Source organism: Xiphias gladius, chromosome 3 (assembly GCF_016859285.1).
Source record: "Xiphias gladius isolate SHS-SW01 ecotype Sanya breed wild chromosome 3, ASM1685928v1, whole genome shotgun sequence".
NCBI classification, from domain to species: Eukaryota; Metazoa; Chordata; class Actinopteri; order Istiophoriformes; family Xiphiidae; genus Xiphias; species Xiphias gladius.
In genome coordinates this window covers 11,639,672-11,666,275 of record NC_053402.1, presented here as the reverse complement: position 1 = coordinate 11,666,275, position 26,604 = coordinate 11,639,672, and positions in this window count along the sequence as shown.

The following is a 26,604-nucleotide window of genomic DNA, read 5'->3' as shown; positions in this document are numbered from 1 at the left end:
TTGCAGTGCGTCAGAAAAAGAGAAACAGATCAGTGTCACGTTATAAGGTGAAAAGTTTATTGTTATAACAAGATCGTTTCATGCATGTTTAACAGTGCAGTATAACAGAACTTGACTCTATGCTTTCCAGTTATTTGCACCAATCTTTTACTGCATTACTTGTGGGAACAATGAAACCTTGGTTCGATGTTATGAAGCCCCTTAAGTGGAATATTGCTTGTATTACTTGGCTGTTATTTTAATCATTTATTTTTCAATAGAATTGTGACCGAGTTTTTGCTGAATGCAAAGTGTGCGGTGAAATTGCTGTATTGTAAGTCTCTGCTAAGGACACAACTACTACAGTACCAGACCCCAAGGTTGCTTGGGGGGCACTGAGAACCCAAGACAGTTTCTTGCATCAAATATTCACTTCGACATTGTGGGGAACAGCACTTTGCCAATTTTTCTCCACTCGTCGTAAGCCTGACAGGCTCTGTAACCACATAAAAACTTTTCTACTTGTGGTTTTAAGGATAAAAGATAAACTAATGTCCCATTCTCTTACCCTTCTTCTTAGACTCCTCTCCTTTTTATGAGTCTCGAATCGTTTGCTCATTGACAAATATGCTTTCTGGCTCAGTTTCCCCATTCCCATGGAGCCTTGCAAAGTTGTCAGAAGCATCATCTGGTTGATTATGTTGGGAAATTAGTAGCCTTGAGCTTACTTGTGGTATTAGGGTTGGGGGCGGATTGATGGTATTCTTTTTCCTGCAGTATCCTTCATATTTCTATTCTATGATTGCTCATTGCGCAGAAATACAAGACTATGATGCAGAGTGTATGTGCGAGTAATGGGCCCTTGCAGGCAAATAAGATTATTCTATTATTAAGTAAGTATTTGAAATTTTGAAAGGTTTTGTTGATTTTTGATAATATCTCTTTCAAGGGGAGGAGAGCGCTACACTGTGGGTAGTAAACCAACTATATTCTTATTGTATAAAAACATGTCTTCTCTCGTGTGTTATTTTAGAAGAATTTTCATAATTTGGGAGGTTTGGCTAATCTAGGCATTGAGACACAGATTCACAACTGGACATATTCAATGATAAATCCCTATCGATTATTTTGGATATGGAAGCAAACAATTTAATCTCATTGTCTCCAGTATCAGTAGGTACAATAATCATGCCCAAAGAGATCTATAAATTCATTGCTGGTGGATTTCAGTATGAGCTGAGTTGACTTCAACTGAAGTGACTTTCTTTCACTGCAAAACAAAGCATTTTTTTCCAATTTTTTTACTGTTTGAATTTAGCAACCATGTCAGAATCGTTCTGAGACATACAGTATATTATCCCACGTGCATTTTGATTCATTTTATTAACTATGAATCAACAGTGAAGCCAGGCAATGAGCCATGGTTTATAATAATGGAGATGAGTGTCTGGGGCCCCAGATGGATGGCTCCCCATACAGCAGCCTGCGGGCCAGCACCCTATACTGACTGTAACGGATTATAGGATGATCATAACACTGGCTCAGACAATTGAGTGACTCATGCTAACCCATGCAACTTGTGTACTTCCTATCTCTTTGTGTAAGAATATACAGAACAAACAAATAGGAACACATTCATACACATACAGAACTTCCTGAATTTGTTGATCAGTTTCTCCTTACTTTTTCCTGTCTTTTTATTTCTTCCTTCTCCCTTTTCTTGCCTTTCAGTGTATTTGTAGCCTCCCTTTTATTGATGCAGTGAGTGACTCGTGTGATTTTTGACGTTGTTTAAAGGTCTTTAAGTCCCACCCTGATTAGGAAAGAATAATTTGGGGGACAAACGCAGACCGTGAGATGAGACGATGAACCAAAGGCCCCTTTTTTTTCCTCATTTTTTCACCTCACTTTTTCATGTTGTCCCTTTACTTTTTCATAGTTTCATTTTTGAATTTTAAGTATTGCCAAAACAGCTACAACGCTTCCCTTTTTTCAGACTCTCTGCTTGCCTCTGGTCCCTTTTCCTCTAATTTAACTCAGTTCGCTTCAATACAACTAATTTCCATTCACAAAAGATTAGTGTGATGGCTGTCAAAGTATGTATTTGTTTTTTACCACTCATTAAGAAAAAACTAATATAATGAAGCTATCTTAAAAAAAATATAATGGAAACAATATATGTCACATAGGTTATGGTGAAGGTATGTAAATGGATTATTCACATAAATGTCCTTAAATGCAAATAAACAGTAAGTATGAGTGTGAGCTGTAGCAAGCTGCATCCTTTATGTCAAGGAGCAGGTGTGCTTTCCTTAAAGCAAAATATTATATGCTCCAGAGAAATTAAATTGGCAGTCAGGCAGTGTGTGCGTGTGTTGGTGTGTTAAGCTTGTTTTGTGCATGTGCTTGTGCTTCCACAATACACTTAGACAGTACATGTGAACATCTGAGCATTGGCAACTGCATAACTTAAATGGAGGCACGTATACAGCATTGGTGTCTGTCTATGTATGAGTAGTTGTACATGCACAGGCTTTGATTTTTTGTTCTCCCTTGATTCCACATTATTGTTGTTTTGTTTCGGGGTGATGCTAACAAACCTTCTGCACTGCTAAACTAGGGCACTGCCTGGCTCCCGGCAAAAAAAAAAAAAAAAAAAAAAAAAAAGATAGACTGAGAAGGGGGGAGAAATGGAGAAAGTAAGAGGGAGAGGAGAAAATGAGGTAATGAAGAAATTATATAACGATGTAAGATGCCATGGAGCGAGTCATTCCCTGCCCTTGTCCAAATGATCTCCCTACATGTCACAGTGACCCACAGATTGCCAGTATTATCATGTCGCAGTGGACAGCAGGTAGCACCACAAAATACAAAAACAGATAGCTAGATAGTTAGATAGATAGAGCGATATCTCAGTAGATGTCTACATGTCTCAGTATAACAATATACTTTGCTGAAACAAAAGAATGACATATAAGTGGTACTTTATTCTTTGTACTTGTAAGCTGCTCAGAGTTAAGACCATCAGCTCTGTGTCTAAGAATCCAAAATATAATTATCTTAATGCTAAGATGCCTAAAGAGTGTTTCATCCTCATGCACCATCTGCTTCACGTCAGTTGTGCAGATTCAACTTAAAGCTTTCTTTTTTAAGAACCGTGGCACTGACGAAATTAATGGTGGTTCTTGTGGAGTTAAGCATGTACAACATATTACAGGGAATTTGTAACATTAAAAGTATTATTATTGAGTTAAAGAGGGCCCCCGAACAAATCTGTGGTGAAGACAATAGAGGGGGAACCCAGTACTTATCCTTTGGTTACACTCACGAAGGGCCAAATCTGCAAATGTGAGTATCACTAGGTATCACTGTGAGATACCCAGCATGGTGTTAATGACTCAGACACCATTCTTGGATGTTGCCAGTTTTTGTTTTTCATCAGCTTTTTATCATTGAATAACAAAAGGTAGTAGAAGAACATGGATCTGCATTATATCAATAAAATCTATCTTTCTTTCTCATATTCAGCCCCACTTGTATATGTTTTTTTAGCTCCATTTTGAACTACTATCCTTGACACAGTGCGATGCTAACTTAGTGCTCTATTGGCATTGTGCTCCCAGTACAGTGCATGCCTAACTGTTCTAAAGTTATCAACTCCTTGGACTTGGCTTCGTGCAGGTCTTCTTACATGGTGTTATGTGTTAAGAAAAGCAGATGCAAAAATGTTGATCCCACCAGTACTGCACTGTCAACAGAGATTTGAAGTTATTTATATGGAAAGAAATTTTGCAGAGATAGGAATGTGGCAGAACATAAAGAGGGAGAAAGTCGAGGGAAAAGGTGGGAAAACAGGGACATTGGAACTGAGGAACAGAGCTGATACAGAGAAAAAAGGGCTTGACACCAGAGATAAGACAAGCATGTTATGAAACTCTCCCTTGCCTGTTAAATCTAAGGGTCAGGAGGTGTCTGTGAAACACTGAAAGAGAGAGAGAGAGAGAGAGAGACAGAGAATACCAGCGTGTGAGAAAGACAATGAGAAAGAACTTTCCGGTCTGGGGTCAAGACCATCTGTCCTCATCAACAACCCAGAGACAGAGACAATGAAAGCAAAAAAGTCAGAAAGAGATAAATGGACACATAAAGTCCTCATTTACTCACCCATGGCAATGACTAAACTATGCCTCTTCCGTTGCTTGATTGTCTTAGAAGACTTATACCAAAGAAAAAGGGGGGGGCAAGGCAACAAGGAGAAAAAAAGCAGTAGAGGGCGAAAGTGAGGAAGAGAGAGGAAATGGAGGATGTGGAGACTCAGGTAAGATAAAGACAGAGGGAGCAAGGATAGAGAGGCAGAGGACAACACAGGGCATAGATGAACGGATGTAATTAGTGAGGGAAGTAGAGAAAATGAGGTGCAACAGCCTCAGATAAACAACTCAGAAACCAAAGCCGAAAGGAAATAGAGACAGATGAAAGAAAAGGGAGAGGACAAATTTAGACTAACAACAGATGTAAGACAGGAAAACGAGATTCCAGCAGGCCAACAGTGCCATTGATCTTTAAAGAGATGCAGACATAAGAGAGCCACATCGACAGTTGGAGCTAATTGCAGGAGGTGTGTTGGCGCTTCTAGATGTATTACCAACGGACCGATGCTGGGTGAAAGCTGATGTCAAAGGCACACAAACAGCCTGATTCACCACCACACACAAGCATTTACAGACATCTTTGGAAAAAGAAGGGAACAAAAAGCTTCAGAGAGAAATGAAACATATGCAACACTTAACACTAACCTATTCCCTTCCATCTAACTCCAAAGAAAACAACAGTGTGCTCTTCAAAAACACACACATACAAAGATTCACAATCGTGCATGGACTCGAACACCTTGTGCAGTGCGCCGGGGGCTTTTATTGGGCCTTCACAAGCACATGGCCACCTTCAACCAAAATCCTCCTGAGTGGCACAGGTTATGCAGCAATGAGACACTGACCTGTGCGGACTCAGGAGTCTGTAGTCATTTCAGCATGTTTTAATCATAAGTGGTAAAAATGGCAAGAAAGAAAGACTGAAAAAGCTCAATTATGGTGGGGGGGCTTTTGTATAAACACACTACTTCAGTACTCACACTGATATGACTGAAATTCTGCTGCTCAATCCATTCTTTGGCCTTGAGTATGAACTTATATATTTGTATAATATACTGTCTCCTGTCATACAGTCCAGCTTGTCTGCTTTCTGCTCTAAGTCATTTGTTATCCTGTTGAGACTGCGTTGTAATGTGTCCTCATTTGTCAATTGGGGTTACGTAATGTGTATAATGTGCACAGTGTAAGTGTAATGTGTGTATTAATAATGACCCAGAGTTACGTTTTATAGTTAGGCGACCTTTAGCGGCCATAGTAATTGTGATGGCAGCAAAAGAGGAAGTTAGGTGATGTAGTGTAAAGAGCAACAGAGTCCACATTAAGAGGAGGTTGGGGTGGATGGGTTGGTCAACAAAACAGAGTACTTTGACAGGGGAGACCGCTGTTCATTAGCCGTTTGAAACCAATAGTCATCATTGTTTCTTTTAACCATGACTTTTCCACAAAATATTCTTTTTGGATGCATCACATGTAACGTAACCAGTATCATCCGAATAACAATATAAAAGTAAAAAATTCTTTGTATCACAGCTATCTCTTGAAAGTTACCCTCGTCATCTTTCTTTCCCAAACCCAGATCCCCTGCTTGCTCTTCCTCCTGCATAACCCCCCCATTGTGAAGTGTTTTATCTCACACTGGGAGTTTTAACTAACTGCCACGTCCCCCAATTAGCATTCTTAAAACGACAAGATTTGTCGACCGCAATTGCAGTCCTTGGAAGATTGCAGGCATGGACTGGACGAAGAGACCAAGATTAGATGTATCTGAGTCTCTGCACGCACCAGCGCTCTTTTAGCACCTGTCTCCCCCCAAGGAACAACAAGCAGTGCTTCATTTGCTCTCTCACGTCAGGAGCGAAGAGCGCTCAACACTTTCTGCGCACCCGGTCTCAGCCTCAGTCACGGTTGTGTTCTTGAAATGGTACGTATTGTGTCTGCACTTCTGAAAAAAAGTTTCAAGTTTTTTTCTGGTTTGCATTTTTGCAATTACCATTTGAAAACAATTTGATCATATGGATTCTGTACTGCATCGCCAACAGTGTTAAGGTCATCGGTTTGTGAGCCACTATCAGAACCGCTTGCTTGCCTGTTTATTTCATGCGTTAAATTGTGACCCCACATTCAGTCACAACAGAAACTGCAATTCATCAGACCAGACAATGTTTCTTCATTCTTCAGCTGTCTAGTTGTAGTGATTTTTAGCCCACTGTAGCTACTTCTTCTTGTTCTTCACTGACAGCAATTAAACCTCACATGTACTGCTGCCACTGTCGCCCCTTCACTAAAAGGTCTGGTGGGTTTTGTGCTCTCAGATGCCCTTCTGCATGCCATTCCCTTCTGACATTTGATCTTTCTCGTTGGACGTACTCAACACCTCCACAATGTGTTTTTTTTCTTTTTCTGTCATCCCTTCTCATTGTATCCCGTTGCTACTTTCTGCTGCCACAATCTACTTCCCCCATGGGGCTCATTAAAGTTTCATCTAACTATATCTTACGCCTTGTATGAGCTTCAACAATATTTAATTCTGATGGTCGTTTTGAAATACACGATTGCACATGCACAAGTTAATGATTTATTTTATACCTCCCTTGATGTACGCATCATTTTCTGGTCGGTCTCTGATGTGACAGAAGAACTGAGCACAGGTCAAGTTGACACATCCCAAAGTTATTAATATTTATGAAAACAAATGTAGATCAAGGGAAATGTTATCTTAATGGCTTTCCATAGCATAGATCACATACCCCCTACCAACTATGCTTCTTGTTATGTTTGTGATGTATTTGTACATTCATATCCCTTAGATAAGTACATACAGTACATAGTGATTTTGACAGCTCATCTGCCGAGTATCTATTTAAGCCACTCAATTAAATTTTTCTATCCATAGATGTGACAGTAAACTGTTCGTTATGACAATAACATTAGTACCAAGGAAAATGAAACTACCGTGAGCCTGATGACGGATTTATGGTTTTACCAAAAAGCTGAAAAAATCAAAACATCGAAAGTTGGTATGTCTGGCAAGGTATTTTTTCAAAGTTGCGTTTAGTCTTACCAGTACACATTGCATTAAACAGAGGTGAACACTGAAATATCAATCATAAACTATTTCATTTATTGCAAAAAATGAATTTAAATTTTTACCTAAAGTATAGTCGTCTTCACTGTTTCCAGTGAAAATACTGCAGATTTGAAAATCTAGGGGGGGAAAATGTTCAGAATGATTCTTTTCCTGCTGTTACATAACTGTTGACATGTGGTATTTGAAAACTGATATACGTGGAAGGACATGAGGCACCTGCACGTTATTTTTCCTGTAAAATCTGCAGTAGACGCAGACACAGGGACCTGAAATGTTCCCATTTCATCTCTTAAGACGTTGTCTGGCTGGTGCACCTCCTGTTGCCAAGTTGAAAGGTCATGGTACCTGGTGTGACATTGACAAGATGTTAGCTGTCTGGCTGCGCACCCCAATGAGCTAAAGCCCTGGCTACAGTGCAGCAGACTTGAATGCAGAGCTCTTTGTGCTGTCTTTGTGCCCTGCGTGTCGGTGCTTTCTCATAACTTGTGTGTTGAATAAAGCCCTAAGTGTGGATGACTCTGGTAGTAAAAGAGGGCATCAAAGCACATTTAAACTTTGATGATACATTTTCTGGAGTCAGTGCTTTCCATTTCCCGTATTTTTTTTTTAAATTTATATTTAAATTGAATTGTTATTTCTTCATCTTTTGACTCTACAACCTAAAACTTTTAGATTTTTATCGCTATGCATATTTCAAGACACATACGGGAGCAATAGACAAACTGTAAGGTTTTAGATAGGAAAGAAAATAATCTGAGCATTTAACCAAGGAGGACACACGTTGATTTACTGTACATCTTGAATAAAGTCATATTATGCATAAAAACACCGACACAAGTCTGAAGTTTGGGATTTCTGCATGCCAGCATGTTATCTTGCTGGATTCAGTCCACATTTTGCAAACAGAATGAAGTCTAGAGTGCAAGCATCACAGCTGAGTGTTGAAACCTCCAAGATCTGTCTATCAACATATGTTTTATAAGCCTTAATATCCCCTCAATTGAATTGTTATTCAATTTATCATTCAGACATGCATCCGATGCAGCGAAATTAGGGAATTACTTAATTAGACACTAACTTTATATGGAGATGAATTAATTGGTTTTTTGTTGTTTTTTGTCTCGATGGAAGTTGGTGGTCCTATCAGTTGTCCTCCATAAAGTCAGTGTCTTTTTTGTAAACCACAAACTGGCAGCCATTAGAGGACCTGTACTGGTCTCAACACTTAGCTGTGGTGCTTGCTCCTCTATGGATCCCTGAGTGTAAATCCAGGATTTCATTCAGTAAAGAGGGACATGCTTTAAAAAAAGGCCCCTGCTCGGCTCTGTGCCGCGACATGAGCACTATTGTGCTACTGTCATTTCTGCAAATGTTAACGTTTTCATTAAGACTAATTTCCCATAAACTCAATTACTTACTGCTTTTGCGTTAAGAGAGTGCTGCCATGCTGATTCCCCCTTTAGTACTCTGTGCTTATGTTTTATCTCTCCATTTCTGCTGGAAAGACTGACCTAGTGGCCCTCAGTGTAAATTGCAAGCATAAACATAGCATTAGCAGCAGTGAGAATGGAAGTATTGATTTTACGGAGGGATTTCTGGATGCTTAATAGCCTTGTCAGATCTTAATATTCACATGGCACTTAGTCCTCCATATCCCATTTATGTGCTTAAGAATTATGGCAGTTTATGTCAAATAAGCCATACTTACATGAATCTAACAACCAGTTATAAGAGAAAGTGGGGAACTTCTGCCTTCTGAGTTAAGGACTGCAAATACTTGAGCCTGTGTCTACATTCACAAGATTTATCATCATTTCACTCTCCCTCTGTCTCTCTCTCACCCCAGTCTGGTGTTCGCTTACTCCTCTCTTGGCGCAGTAAAACATTTCTTTAGTATTTCACATTCACACTCCATTCCCTCTCTCTTCCATTCAGCACACTGCTACACTCCATCCATCCTTCCTCGACTTCCAATCTTAACCACTCTACTCTAATATATGTGCAAAGAAATGTATGGCTACCTATGAATTCTGTGTTAAACTTGGAGAGATCCAGTTAGAAAGTTAACAATGATATCCAAGAGTAGAAATCCCAGAAAAAAAACACCAAAAGGCTTTACAATTGGCTTCTCATTCACCCATTCACACACACACACTCAAATACGGATGACAGCGATGCAAGGTGATCATCTGACCATCAGGAGCAATTTGGGATTCAGTGTCTTGCCTGAGGACACTTGGACCTGTGGACAGAAGGACTTTGGGGATCGAAGTTACCTTCCAGAAAACCTCAAACTACGCTGAGGCTCATATGGGGTTTGAAGCTCAGCCATAAGAGTTAGTCAACAACAGACGGGATTCCAAACAGAGGTTGGGACTTTAGGGGCCAGCATTGGGAATGCACAAGCATAGGAAAACACAAGCTTTCCTGAATATGAGTTAATTACAGTTCTGATCTCATTACAATCTAGAAATGCCCTGACTTAACAAAGACTTACAGTGGTCCAGATGGGACAGTATTATGCAAAAGCATGTATGACAATATGTGGACCAATAATTAGAAATTGTGTAGGATCCATGCTTTAGGTCCTTAGAACAGTTATTAAGTATGCTAAAGTCATTGCTTGTAATAGAGAGGCAGAGCACTATATCATCTGTGCTCGGCTACAGTTTGTATTTTGGTTAGAATCTTTTTGGGGGTTTTTTGGGGGGATTTTATTATTTTTGTACAAAAGCATAATATCACTTCCTTACGCTTTCTAACAAAAAAAAAAAAGATTGGAATCTGCCTGATGTCTGTGAATCTTCTTTGACGGTTAGACTGAGGAAAGGAAGGAGAAAGAAAATGTGAGGGACTGAAGTGCAGTAGCTATACTGTATCCAAGTGTGTACACTTACAGAAGGGGTGTTGAGATGAATTATAGATAAAAAGTGGATGGAAGGTAGTTAAAAACCTGTGTCTGCCTCGCATCATTAAGATGATGGGGTTATATGGTGAAAGTGGGTCGTGGGTTGGGGAAGAACTGGAAAAGAAGCAGTGAAAGGGAATGGATGGCAAGCAGAATAAAAAAAATGTGGGAGAGAAGGAAACCTGTGATTGGGAGAAAAACGTGCTGGAAGAAAAAGAGAGAGTTTGGCTGAGAAACTGAGAAAGAGTTAAGAGAAGGAGAAGCAGGCAGGTAGTAGGAGAGAGAGAGAGAGCAGGAGATGACAAAGAACAATGTCAGGGAAAGTAAACATCATAATTTGTGTTGTACCCTGGGCTGCTTTGGAAATTTTTAGAAGCTATGATTATCAGTTTACCTGCTGTTCTCTGTCTCCGCCAACCTCTCTCTCACCTTTCTGATGGCCTGATGACGGTAAGACTATGCTCCTATAAATATGTCTGGGTGTTTTTTTTTTTTCGGTCTCTCTCTTTTCTACCTGACATCATCCTGCAAGCCACAGCAGGAGATCCCATTAAAAAAAAAAAAAAAAAAAAAAAAAAAGGCCTGTACCTTTTCTGAGAGTGGTAACAATGTCCAACACCCACTCTTGGCCAGATGATGATTTGTGCAAAAAAAAAAAAATACAAGGTCGAGAGCTAGCAGTTGTTAGCATATCTTTCTATCTATCTATCTATCTATCTATCTATCTATCTATCTAGTTTTTCCTGTTCTCATTCTTTCTCTACCTCTGTCCGTGGGCGACAGTATTTCTTGATACGTGTGTGTGGGCATATCAGCAGCATATTGCCTGCGATCCTAAACAGAAGATTGTTGGAAGAACAATGGCTTTGATTGTGATAACAGTGGTTTCGTACACCACTGACTGCAGCGTTAATGATCGCTGCCACATTATCACTGTTCTGTAAGCCAAGTCTGCCTCGGTCGCCCACTCATAAATAGAACTGCGATTCACAATCCACACAGTTAACGACGACAAGCATGTTTGCTGTTTTTGATTTATTTGCTGCTGATTACTTACAGTATTGTACAATAATAGTGCCAGCAACAGTTTATGCTGCACACCTAGCCATCGCGGGAGTGTACAGCTTCTGGTAGGTCCATGTTACTACCAAGTGAATTGATACAGTGAAGGCCTCACTTTCTACTGCTATTATATACTAGGCTATCAAAATGAGCTTGAGAATGACATTGGGGTAATCATTATGTAGTCACTAAACTTTTACTTAAACTTTTAAGTGTGGGTTTCATAACTGATCCCACTAAAGCGAATTCAGAACCACCAAATAAAGTATTACATTTTAAAATAAAATAGGTGCTCATTGTAGAATTGTTGATTGCTTTGTGTACTATGGCTAAGTTTTTGAGTTGTGATTTTCTTTGAAGCAACCTTTAAGGCCTATTTAACAACCCATACAATGTGCAGCCTGGGCTAAAAGGTTGCTCTCATTCCAGGCTACCTAGATAGTGTAACCCTGACATGCTTGCCAGGTTTAAAATAACACAGGGCTAGGTCTCAGACGACACTGTTCCTCATTTAGCGCTCCAGTTTCATCCTCTTGGCAATGTATATGTGTGTGTGGTGGTCATAGGTGTGTGTGTGTGTGTGAGCACACATCTTAATTGAGACCCAACCACACACACACACACACACACACACACACACACACACACACACACACACACACACACAGACACAGACACACACACACACAGACACACACACACACACACACACACACACACACACACACACACACACACACACACACACACACACACACACATAAATCATGGCCCAGTAATAAGTTTCTGTGACTAAGCTAAGAAAATACTGTATATTCAAACTTTTTAATAGCACATTTGCTTATTTGAGTAGAAGGTTGCAGGAGAGAGTGACATGAAAAACAGCACAGAGCAAAGGGCTGGATGAAAGGCAGCATCACTTGGGAGCTGAACGCACCTCTGTTCAGTTCTTGACTGAGCTCGCCATTTTCTTATCAGCATCTGTGAATCTGGTATGTGTGCCCTGAGCTGAATCACTTGTTTGTTTGCTGAACACATCAGTGCAGTAGTCCTCAATTTTGTATTTTTTAAGATTCTGCGTGTATCAAGTGAAATCCTTTGCAGAAATAATTTGAACAAACAAACAGCAGTTCAAGGGAGTTTTTCTGTATTCAAATAGGCTACAATTTGTTTTTAAAAAGTCATCTTATTGTGAGTCATGGACTAAGTTGCTGTTTATTTGTATGGTTGATGGGATCAAAATGGAATGACATGAATAAATATAAACTAAATACAGTATATGTTAAAGTCACGTCTGACTGACTAAAAAAACAGGGCAAAAAACTCTTCAGAACTGTGTGACTACAAACAGTGGTTTCCGTTCAAACAGATGCACAATCATATCCCAGAATGCAACTGGGACAAACGAAAACAAAATACACCAAACTGTTGCAATAGTACCGCTACACCGTAGCACAACCACTGTCATCAGACTGAGAGTAGAAAAATAACACTGATGTGGACTTTTTGAGACGGGGAGGCATGAGGATGGGCAAAGGAGTTTGGAGTGATGTCAAAGCTGCTTGTTCGGTTGGAGAGAAGTCCAAGAGAGCTGTCAGATTACCTGGTTTCCATGAGTCCAGGAAATTAAAACTGCAGTCAAAGAAAAGAAAAAAAACACTGGCCATATACTGACAAACATTTGGTTTCCCTCACAGCTATCAGTTAGACGTCTCTCCAAACTGCCGTTTTATTACAGCAGTAGTTTCAAGTAGACTTAAATAGCCTCTGAGCTGATACCTTATTTATATCCACATATCTGATTAATCTCAGACAGGTTTCACATCACTCCACAGGGCAGGTAATAATGGACTGCTTAAAGTGTCCTCCTTCTCTCTGTTGACGTTCTATTCACTCGAAGACACATTTATTAGACGACGAGAGCACATTCAGAGTTTAAAAAAGGCACATAATATGGCAGAGTACACCAGGCTTCAGTGGCTCTCACATGAAAACCATGCTGACATGTTCCAACGTACTGTGCATCTTCATTAGAAAGTTTGGTTAAGCTCAAGAAACACTTCTGATGTGCACTCCAAAAAATTGCTCTTTCTTATCTGCAGTTACTGAAAAACTGCAGATGTTTACTTATGTTTAAAAAAAAAAAAAAAACATGAAAAAGCAGAAAATCTAAACCACAGGCAGAACCAGGGAATGGAAAAGCTAAAAATACCTGGTTTTCAAAGAACAAAATAAGGTGTTATAAAGTGCCCCTTTTCTTCTGTGGCATTTTAATAGTTACATATTCCATATAATTACAGAGTGGTAAACCGACCGAAATGGCCAACAGCTAATTCCGAGTTTTATGTGAATGACTCCTCAGTTTACAGGCTTACTTGTTAATAGTGATACTGTAAAACTACACTTTGCTTTTACAGATGCTGGTGCTTTGGGTTGGTGCAGTGACACATGATGCCCAAGACCTTCTGGAGAAATTGAGGATGTCATTGAAACAGAAGCAGCATGCAACACACCATATTTTCAAATAGTATTTCTGATCACTATATTGGATCTAACTGCCATGGAAGCTGCTAGTTTGAAAAGTCCTGCAACCTCTCTGCACAGTCCTGCGACGCAGGCAGTCCGCATTCTGTGTGAACAAGGCGTTAGTGATAATATATATGGACATTCTCTGATCTCCAAGCATACAACCCCCCCCCCCTTCCCCACCTACCTCCCGCTTTCTTTGAGAATAGTGAACATTAGAGATTACATGGACCTAGAAATATCATAGCAGTCATAAAATATACATGGCACTATTCCCTGCTGTGAGAAGTATCCGCCCATGAAACAAACACATTCAAAGACAACCCCAGGCTCGGTGTGGATGCACAAAATCGCCATGCCATGGGAGGATTGTCTGAATGATGCCTCATTCTTCCTTTGATCATGTTTCTCTTTCTTTCTCTGCCGTGACCTCTGGCTGTCAGTCATTATGTTTATAGCTGAACTGCTGTTGTTTAGCAGTTGCTTGTGGGTTAGGGTTTTGCAAGCGCCCTGATCTGATTACAGCACTAGATAGGTCAGCTTATGCAACGTGTATGGTTCAGTGTATATGGGGGATGTCTCTTTCTCTCTCACGCTCTCCCACTGTTTCTTCTCCTGTGTTCTCCCACTCTGTTAGTTTGTTTGTTGGTCATACTCCTGGTTAATTATATGACTAAACTGTATGTGGTTATTTTAAAGTTCCAGTGCAATGACCACGTTGTCCATTTGTAAATTGTTATTTTACAAAGGAAATCTTTATATATAATTTTTTTAATATTAAAAAGGACCGGATTGGTTGTGTCCACAAAATCGATTCTTACCAAACCAGCAATTAAGTTTTCCTGTGGTTGAAAAAAACTTAATGGGTTACTGGGAGTTCGCTGAAGAAAATCTACAGAACCGGGAAACAAAAAACTATTTTAAGTAAGATTTTAAAATAATGCACAAACAAAAACCATTTTTCTGTTTTCCTCTGTGAATAGGATTTTTTTTTCCCTTTCATCTGGTGGAGAGCAGAGCCATAATGTGAGTGTCAGCATAGATTATCATGGATGAAATGAGGCTCATGTAGCCTCCTACTCTTCTCCAAGACATATACACAGTGTCTCACTTGCTCTTTCTCAAACTTTAATGTCCTCCATTTGTACATCATGAACAAGGGCCATGCTATAAAAGCAGTGATTTCTTCTCCTCTTTTCTGTTTTTCTCCTCTCAGATTATCCTCATTCTCCCCTTGTCACTATCCCCATTATCTCTTCTCGTCTCTTCTCTTCTCTAATTGAGTGTATGCTGCAGGCAATGTGTGTGTGTGTGTGTGTGTGTGTGTGTGTGTGTGTGTGTGTGTGTGTGTGTGTGTGTGTGTGTGTGTGTGTGTGTGTGTGTGTGTGTGCATGAACTGTATGTGTGAGTTTATAAGAATGATAGCTAGTGTCCACCACAACAACCAATGTTGCACTGATGTTGTCAGTGTACTGAGGATATACTATAACTTGAGAACCGTATCGGACTGTCTCATACACACACGGACACACAAACACACACACACAAACAATGTGCAGAAATATAATTACATGTTTAATTGCCATTTTCAAATGGTCTTTCACTGGCGCTCTTACACACACAAGGCACTGATAATTACTTCAAGGTTAGATCTTCATTAGCCAACGGACCTGGCAAGCAGATTAACACTTCAAAGGGTGGAAAGAAACAATGAGGGAGGATGTTGCGAGCCAGGAAAATCTGAGGTAATGTTTAAAAGTTGAGTTAATTGCGGGAGAGAAAGAATTAGGTCAAACCATTACATAACATGGCACTTGTAGGGTATACAGTACAACTATTTTTTTCATTTGCTTAAAAATTTATCAGACTCAATCTTTACCCCTTTTGTTAGATTTCCACTGTGTATGTGTGTGTATGTGATTGTGTGTGTGTGTGTGTGTGTGTGTGTGTGTGTGTGTGTGTGTGTGTGTGTGTGTGTGTGTGTGTGTGTGTGTGTGTGTGCGCGTGTGTTAACCACTGTGTCACTGGGCATATCTGTGTATGCATGCGTCAGTGTACCGTCTGTTCTGTGTTTCTGAATGTACCCATGCTAGCATGAATGTGTTACAGGAGGAAATGAAGTAACACAGAAACATCTATAAATACAGAGACGAAGCGACAAATGGACTAAGCCAAACTGAGAAAGAGACAAGAGACAAAAACCATACCAACAGATTTTATCATTTTACTTTCCCTCTGCATGGTCGCCAGACTTAGAGAATAAGCTGTGGTGTAAATACTGTATCAAAGGAGGAAAGGGCCACTGTAACCTAATGTGAGCTGAATTAGTAAATGCTAGACACAGCATACTGGCACACTGACTGCCACAGTCACACCAAAAAAAAAGGAGTGGGAGAGGCAGCAACACTGCACAGTAAGACAGAGTGAGTAAGTGAGAGAGAGACAAGAGGGAATTGAAAACAAATAAGTATTTATCAGTTTATCTTTGTACAAAATAGAAGATCAGATGTATGGGGGAGTGAAAATATATGCAGCCTAATGTGAAGAAAGCAGGTGAAAAGGTAAGTGTTCCAGTGATACAGGTAACAGATAGAGTGTGAGTGGCGATAGATGTTTCTATATGAATATAAATAGTGTCTTCCCTTCCTGCATGTGTTAGCAGAATGATAGTGAATCAAAGAGAAGAGGAGCAGACAGGAGAAAGAGGGCATAAGCTGGGAAAGTATGTTTCTCTTTGCCAATTTTGACAAACACGCAGCGGGAATTGCAAACCTCCGCCAAGGTCCAATAATATCACCAGGTTGCTGCGACTTTTTTCTTTTTCTTTTTGTTGTCTGTGACACTGTAGTTATACAAGGATAGCCAAAGCATGGACATGCACGGCAAATATTGTGTACTTAAAACGAATGAGTCAGAACATCATTAAAAACCAAATATTAAAACTGACGGTGGCACGAGAGAGAAAAGCATCCCGTTCATCAGAATCTGTAGGATTAGTCCACCTGGGACCATAAACGTTCGCACCAGTGCACATTCATACTCATACACCCAGAATGAGCACAAAAAGTCCTGGGCTGAGCGAAGTATGGGCGAATGCAAGGCAGTGAACTGGATTTGTACATTCTCTCATTACAATGCTATCACATACAACGTGGCAATAGATATAAATGGTAGATTTTGCAAAAAATAATTGTGGGGTAAATATAAGAAACCTACTTGTCTTGCCCACTGGAGCTGAATCCAAGAGTCATACTGTCATTGCTGGTAGTGTTTAAACATGTGTATTACAGAAGCAATTTTGTACACTTGTTGCTCTTACACACTTGTTTTTCCAATCAATTTACTGTCTAATTTGTCGCACCCATGGGCTAAGTACTAGCCGCTCACACCACAGTCAGTTGACTCATGCTTAAAATAAAGAATTCAGATTTAAGTACAGTCTTTAAACCTTACAGGTCTCTCAAACATGCACATCTTTGAGCAATGTCTGGATGAAAGCAATCATTGGAAAGAAAAACATTTCACATTTTAGTGGTTTTGAGGTTATTTCGTATAGGTTTGTGCTGTCAAGAAACTTGATAGACAGCTGTGAAACCGCAACCCAACTCTCCTATAAAGAATAAAAATCTCCTTATGCAAATAATATGGCAAACAAAGAAACTGGAAAAACAGGAGTCCCCACTGAGAAAAAATAAACTGGACATCAGAAGGTTATTTGACAGGTACTATTTCCCTTCCCAGCTACCTGAAATGTTTTTTTTACAAATTGGTAAATTGTTAAAAAACTGGTTAATAAAAACCAAACTTAGCTACAGTAACCCTTACCTATCCGCTTTTCAAGTCAACAAAGGACAATTTACAGCCACTTTGAAGTCTGAGATAATGAGAAAAGCAAAGTAATGAAAGCCTTGGTTGATATGAAACAAAATAAGCTCAGAACTCATCAGTAAAACATGTCACACACTTAATGAGACTCAAACTGTGAGGTAATTTAATGCTGCGTTCCTTCAGCCCTTCGCTGGCAACACCCACATACACAGACAGGACTCCCGACAATGCTGATACACACTCTCTTCCACACACACACACACACACACACACACACACACACACACACACACACACACACACACACACACACACACACACACACACACACACACACACACAAGTCTTTCCATTTATCACTTCCGAAATGCTCTACACCCCCACACACACAAAAATACATGCACACACAGCTTAGCTGTCACACACACACACACGCACACACGCACACACACACACACACACACACACACACACACACACACACACACACACACACACACACACACACACACACACACACGCACACACACACACACACAGCCAGACGCAAACATACACAAAGTCTCAGTTCTAGGCTGCCACCCAATCGATAATCCCATTATAGCTGAAAAGGCTCCTTTATTTGTTCTTATTGAGTCTGTGGGGAGGAGGAGGAATGGCTCATAATTAAAGTGAGATTTGCTAGATTGATGATTAAATGGGTTGGATCCGAATGTAAGTAGACACTTGGGCTATGGCACGTACAAAAACATTAGAATAAAGTATCCATCCCACATAGAAACAGGCTTAAATTTGGCCTCTCTTGTTCTCTCTTTCTTCATATCTCTCACCCGGGTCATCCCTCTTCAATGCCAACAGTATCAACAGTGTCTTTCACTCCCTCTGAATGTAGTGGAAAGGTATGTGCCTCAGTATGGGTGAATACAAGGCCTGTTTCAGTGAAAAAGAGAGTTTGAACAAGGGTCACTACAATGGCCGCAACTGAAATGTACTTTACTGTATCTCCAAGCAGGTGTACACAGACCTTTCCAGCCATGACGAAGACACACAAGCATGCACCATCAATCACGATACTTGCATGTCTGTAGTGCAAGCGAACAACAAGCACCTGCCACACCGCTACCTACAGAGAGAAGTTTGTGTATTTCTGAATCTCCCTCAAAACACATAACATAAAAATATATCTTACCTGCATAGCTCCACATAGAATTGATTATTTGCAGTCTGAGAGGAGCAGCTTTCACCTGGTCAAAATGGGTTTCAAAGTGCCCTTAATTGAGTCACTAAACCTAATGCAGCTTCTCTTGTTGACTAAATGGTAAAATGTGGTTGCTGGAAAGTTCTAATAAGAATACGCTTATCGTGTGAGTGCTGTATATAACAGTTGGCTCAGGCTGTTGCTGTAACAACTTTGCCCTTGTTGGCACTCACACAGCTAGCAATCACCATCCAGGAATAACTGCCTCTTTTGGCAGTTTCAGGCACCATAGGTTCAGCGATGCAGCACATGCAACATACAACAACAGCGTACGCAGACATCTCATTTAAGTCAGTTTTCAGGGCACAAAAATTAGGAAATGTTGCACAGCATTTTTGCATGGTTTGATACCCGCTTGACAAAGGGTTAAAGCATATAATTATTATTACTATTACTTTTACTTTGCTTCATGCTTAAAAAAGTGTAAGTGGCCACTGACACCACAAATTTAAAATATGCTCGAAAGTTTTGAACGGCTCTACCAAGGTTTGGGATTAACTTCTTAGGATGCCACATCTAGTATTTACTGAGTTCCTTCCTATCATTGGATGGATTTTAAACTGGACTCATTATTCATGGCTAAAGCTATAAGGCACCATCACCTGACATGATAGTAAAGAATAGTTTTTTTTCATCACAATATATCCCTCACCATGTCCCCTCCATCCATACAGACATTGCTGTTTCTTAAAATATTGCCATCAACAGCACCTTCAACAACTGAGAAGCATGGAACATTCAAAACTGTTTCCCCATCTCCTCAATTTCCTGCCTTGCTGGTGGGAAATGGGCACATCTCTTCAACGGTGCATTAGAAAGCTGACATATGTAGATGAAAGGCTGCAGTATTCGAGGAACACCGCTAACATGTGACTGGAAGGAGCCATATGCAAACACCCGAAGTGTTAACAGAATTTTAACAGTGCTGGTAATGACTCATTGAGTGGCAGGCTTAATGTCTTCCTCGGTCTCATCAAGTAAGTCAGTAATTGCCTCTATTAACAGCCTATGACAGTTAATAGTTTCTCTTTTGGTTAACTGAAACAATTTTAATGTCTAAATATTGTCTCCTTAGCATGCCTGGAATGGTGTCAGTGCCTTTGGCTCACTTCTATCATCCCCGCAATAACACAAATCTCAATCGCATCACATCTCTTTAAAACCCACATATCACCTAGGCCAGATTTTGATTGTGAGAATTTAGCCTTGATTTTTGTGAATAGTAATCACGCTCAGTACTCTATGTCCTAAGTGAATTTCCACCCAATGTTGTTGGTTTGTGCATCAGAAGCTATTTTATGTTTTGCCGTACTGTACTATAAGTCCAAAAAAGCATCACCAACTTTTAGTAGTTCTCCTATCCAACCGAAAAAGCCCTATAAGGGGCCCCTAGAGGCCATTCTGCCTCTAAAACCGAGTGTACCAAAGTGATTTGAAATGACTGACTAACTGACAGTGCCCTCCCCAGAGCCCACTGAGAGTTTCACAAGTGGGCTAAAAAGCCTCCAAACATAAACTGAAAGGGGTTTTACCCATATAGACGATCACATCACCGACGGATGTACTGTAACTGTGCGACCAACCATATAGCTTTTCGCAGGGTTACAGCTACTGATTAAGCAGGACACAGCTCATTATATAGGAGACATGGATGCACGTGACATAGCACATGAAGTACCACATTTACTCAGAAAGTAACGTCTGATTTCTTCATCTTGGCCATGTGTACACATGCAGACATACAGTACACAAACACACCTGCTTTAACCAAAGTGACACACTAAATAAAGGGGCTGCAACACACACTAACATTGGAATATTAGGGCTTCCACTTTCAATGCTTGGTTTATTTCTGTCTTTCTGGGCATGGCTTTCATGACATTACTGCCCTGTCACTTTTAGAATTAAAATGTTACGACTTGCGATTGCTTTAGGTTTTCCTTTTCCCTTTTAATGATTGGGCTGTTTTGTTAAGCTAGACCACAGACTAGCAGATTAACCCTTTAGCTAGTGAACTCTGCTGCCTTCTAAAAGCTGCGGTAACGAAGGACGCTATCCATGTTTTACACCTAATGAACAACATTTTCCATCTCATGTGTTTGATGTCCACATTTGAGCTGTTCCTGCATTCACGCCTGAGGATTTTTATAAAAGAAGGAAGAATGAGCTGCTGCCATGATTCAAGGGTCTCCCCGTGAGGAGACGCTGGGTCCAACATAGAGGCTGAGGCTCACACTGCCTGGTGGTGCATGTGAGGACGCTGTAGTCTGGCCCACGGAGACAGTGAGTGTATGCTGAAATGAATGTGCACCACACACAGTCTTTGCTTGAAACTATGCCTGGCATTGAGGAGCAAGGATCATGGTGTGCACTCATCATTATATTTTAGAAAATTCCACTGCACAACAAAACAGAACAGTGGAATGAAAGGCTAAACGGCTCAGTGCCTAACATGCCAATTCGATTGGCTAAACTACTGTATATATACTGGACGAAATATGATACACCCTTCACGTTTTTGCTGCAGCCACTTTCCACCAAATTAATGCAGTGTTCACTTCGTATGCCTCTTTTATTGATTGTCAATTAGCTCCACAGTCACATATTAAAGGCTCAATCTGTATTTTTTCTCCTACCAGGCTGATTAGGAGTGGCACACCACTGAGACTTGTGAGAGTGATCTAAACAGAGGTCGTAAAAATCTGTTTCCCAAAAAAAGGAAGCGAAAATTCGAGCCCAGACCTGCATGAATAATTGCTTCTTACAAACCAGGTTTCACAACTAATTTCCATATAGTTACAGTGTTTATTGTACCAAAGAGGCTATGGTAAATTAACAAAACATACAACACATCAAATTAAATATACGTTAAAAGCTGTACGGTTTAGGTAATAGTTTTAGCCTTTATTGTACAGGCATGAGTACAGTTGGTCATCACAATAAGAAATATCATGCACAATATACACTGCAAAGCTGTTTTCATCTAGTTCTAACACCCTATTATCTGAACCTGAGCTATATGTCTTCTTTTCCCTTTCAGTAGGTGGGCATTACAGGTGAGCAATACCATTTCTTTTTTTTTTATTCTTTTGTCCAAGTCCAGACTTCCCTTTATTTTCATGTATTCACATTTGCGCCAAACATTCAACCTCTACCCAGTTGATAAGTTTTTTTTTTCTTATCATATCAGACAAAAAAGGCTAAAATTAGATGCTCATACATGAATTTTACACTTTAAATAGATCAAATAAAACAATATTTTGTGTTCATATAGCAAAGCCGTACTGGTCTCCTTGTTCACTCCAGGTTGCTGTTTCTGTACTTGTTCAAGGAAATTAACCTCTAATAAAAATATATACGTAAAATTCAATATGAAATACTTTTCATACCCACTCTCACCATAGATGGCACCGCTCATACTCTAGGCCTTGTGTGTGTTTTTTGATTGGCAAAATCAAGTTCAATACAATCATTGCATGTGTAACCTCCCTATTTTGTGAGGCTATTGTCAAGAACACTGAGTCTATCCCTGACAAAAGTAACCGGCCCCCTCATCCACACCCACTCCAGCACCACCACCATCCACGTACCCTTAGCTCTATTACCAACGCGGTCAATTTCAAATAAGCTCTTGGCCATTAGCCTTGTATTAACACAGCTGGAATCTCCATGAGAGTACGCGGGGTTTCAGAAATACCAAGGGCCAAAAACTAAGCTTGCTAAGGGGCTCGAGGGCATGCCCTCTCTAAAAAATTTAGATTACCCTGATCTACATACACTACGTATTATAAGACATCTGGAGGGCAAACTTTAAAACCATGTCATTGGGTATTATAGAAATGTGTCTCCAAAAGTATATAAACATAAGCAAAATGTGTTTTATACAATGATATATTTACACAATAATACTATATTATGACACTATAATCAGGCCAGTCAGTTTTTGAACGTGTTGAACAGCACAGGAACGTAATGCTAATCCTATCCTGGGCACAGTGGGCAGTACCTGCCTTTCCTCTCTCATCACCATCACCTTCTCTCTTTCTTTTTCTTTCAGTCTCCCCACCTTGTCCCGAATCACTTCCGTTCCCCAAGCTGAGCTTTGATTGGTGTGGTCTTTTCAATCATCTACGTCAGTGAAGAAAGTAAACACAGGGTTAACTGATATTAAATACAAATGTTACCCGTGTCCGCTTGGATAATTTTATAATGAAAATAAAGATATACAGGCGTACCTCATTTTAACATGTATTTCAACCCTTTATACAAACTGAATTGAAAGAAAAGCATTTCAGCTTTCGTTGAAAGTTGATCCCTCTGACATCGGATGGATATAATTAATGTTAGCTAGCCAGTTAACTCATTCATAATGGATGGCCACTGTTTAACGTAGCATAGGAGCTATTTGTCAGGTAATGTCTGGGGGATGAATGGTACTGAACTACAAGCACCACCCCTCACAGGCAATGACGCCGGTGATCAGATGAGAAAGTCAGTTTTCTTGACATTGTACAATATCTTTGTAGCACCAAACGAGTTATTTTTAGGCAATTATTTCATTTTATTATATACACCTTGTATCCACCTCAATGGTGGATATGGCCATAGGAGTCTCTAACAACCATTTCCAAATTCAGTGTTATAGGCCAATCCAGGCCATGCTCTGTTTTGCATACAAACTGTATACTCAATATGGTTATAAAATACAAAAGGTTAGGGCAGTTATTTCATTTTTTTGACAGTTATATTCTTCCTTTTACCTTAAAACAAAACAGGAGAGAAAAATTTTGATTGTTGGTGATTTGGCATTTTGACTTAGCTAGTCAGTTCATGGCACATGTGTGTTCCGCACATTTGAGTGGCCAAGTATTTCGAGAGCACCATTTTCGCAATCATGGGGTATCAGATGACAAGTTGAAATGTTTTTTCAACAAATATTTATATGTAAATACATATAAATTATACTTTCAGTGATATAAATCAGCAAGTAAATTGTCACACTTGATCCCATTTAAGGGTCAACCATAGACCTTTGCCTGACCTTTGCATGGGCCCCCCCTGGGCCTTGGGCTACAGTCATCTGTACTCTTTTGACTCCCCCCCTGCAGGCCTGCATATGATTTTCATAAAATGGTGCTGAATCCCGATTTCATGAGTATGAAGGTGGATGAAACAAACTGTGTTTGCTCCGCATTGCATTCTTCTTAGAGTAACGAGATTTTCCTAGACGCAAGCAAAGTATAGGGAGAGAGAACGGAGAAGAAATAATTACAACATTGACTTCTTTTACTGTATCTCTGCCTTATACACACAGCACACTTACATATGCACACACGGACAGAATATAATAGCTGTGGTAAGTGAAGTACTGTCAGCACTAATGACAGTGTTGCTAGTAAAGTAAGTGCAATAAAAGCAGGGAAGATGGCATAATATATGCCTGTGAGGCACTAACTAATGCTTTCCCCCCAGTGTTAAACTATGCCAAAAGCCTCACACAAATGCATGCACTGCACACACACTTGTGTAAAGTAACATACATGACACACACAAACACGCGCACACACATACGTTTGCGCAGCTATCCTTGATAGGACATTGCAAGGACTTCCACTCATTGTGGACAGCCTTACCCTAACAAAGCCTTGCTTAACCCTAACCTTAACCTAACCTCAATTCACACCGTACCCCTAACCTTAACCAAGACCTCAGAAATGCCTGTTTTCCTCATTAGGACCAGGTTTTCTTCCCCGTGAGGACTGCTGGTCCCCACAAGATCAGTGTTCATACCGGAAAAGGTCCCAAAGAGGCAGCAAAAATGCACACACTACACACAGTGCTTCTATCTTTGTGAGAGCACTCGTCGAAGTAATGCATTCCCCGGCCCCTAACCCTAATCTTAACCATCACAACTGAATGCCTAAACCCTAACCCTGACACCAAGTCTTAACCATCAGAAAGCCCTTTGAAGTTGTGAAGACCAGCCAAAATGTCCTCACTTCCTGGTGTAAAACTCAAAAGAAAAAAACTCACAAAGCATAGCCATACAAGTACACAAGCATACACACACACACACACACACACACACACACACACACACACACACACACACACACACACACACACACACACACACACATACACGTGCAAACATACACACTGACAAAAAAATTCAGGCCACTGTAAAGCAGAGCAATGTGTCTAACAGAGAGGTTGTTTTAGTTTGTGTTGCTGATTATCATTGCTGGTATGTGTTTTTTGTATGTCTGTGTGACACAGACATGCTTGGTACATCCCTGGGAACATCCACAGCGTCACGCATGGTGAATGACTTACAGAAACATATGTTTGAAGCTATCATTCAAAGGAATCCATTTTCAAAAAGAAGAAACTCTCTCAAGGTTCTGAGAAACCCGAAACCTCAGCTCAATAAGAAACACGAAAGAAATCATTCTTTTTGCATGAGAGAAACTCCTACCTGTTTCCGCTCTTACTTGCTTTCTCTCACTCCTCAGCTGTCTTTATTAGGACAAAAAAGTGCTGTGTATTCTATCCTTTGTCAAGACTTTCCGGTGAGGGAAGGTGTTCCCAGGGTTGGCAGGTGGTTGGCGTTGGACACCAAAATTAGGTGGTTCTCTTGCTCTTCTTGGACTTAGTACAGGTCCTCAGTGGCTCTGCCAGGGTTACAGGAGATAAAACTGGGCCTGGAGCTGAAATTAAGAAAATACAACAAATACAACATCACTGGATATTTTGCAATTAAAAGAAAGAAAACTATTGTCAGAATAGTCTCTATTGTTTAATTTGCATTTCAAATCTCATGTACAGCAACGATTTGATTTAAATTACAATTAAAGCACAGTCAGTTAAATTATTTAATTGACAAATAATTTGTTCATTATGTCCATTTATGTAGCAAAACAGTGAATCTGAGTGTTAATGAATAGTATATAAGTTTCATATAAATGGCAATCACGGTAATAATAACTTCCAACATGTTGCTGGAAAAAGACCGGTAGACATAGTGTTACGGTAAAATAAATCAATCTTTAATAGAGAAGAATAGAAAAATAACGCATGTATCATTCAGCACTAAAGGATTTCACAAGAAAATGGAAAGGCAGGGGAGTGACAATGTGGGTGAATACATGTGAGTTGAGACTACAGTAAGGATGAGCAGTGAGAAAAGGAGAGGATTACTGATTTTTCCACCAGACCAAACAGATCTATATATCTATCTTTATTGCTCCACCTTTATTATCTCCATCTCTCATTCTTTCGATATCCGTCATTCCCTCTCTTTTTCCTTTACTCACTTTCTCTCACTTCCTTTTCAGCCGCTGTGGTTCGCATCAATTAACATCAACAGGGCGGACAAGCAGGATAGCAGTCATGATTACAATAATGGCTGATGACGCATTAAAAAGGGTACAAGTTGACAGACGGCTCGATCTGTTAGTGGTACTATATACAATGAGATGCTACCTGTTTTCCTGTTCCAATCACAGAGCCGGACACCTGTCACAACACACCTCAAGTCATTAGTGCACAGCACCCTGCACATGAATAATGAATGATTTGTGCAAATAACTGTCAGAGAAACTGACACACACAGCCCCCTCTTCGCTCTTTCTCTTTCTGTCTCTCTGTTGGTTTCTCGCTTTCCTCTCTGCCTCCCTGTATCTGTCTCTTTCCCTCTTTCTGTCTCTCCCTCGCTCTCTCTCTCCCTTTCTCCCTCCAGCACTTCCAACATCTCCCTGACGCACATACACACTCAGAGCACACACATACCCACACAGACAGT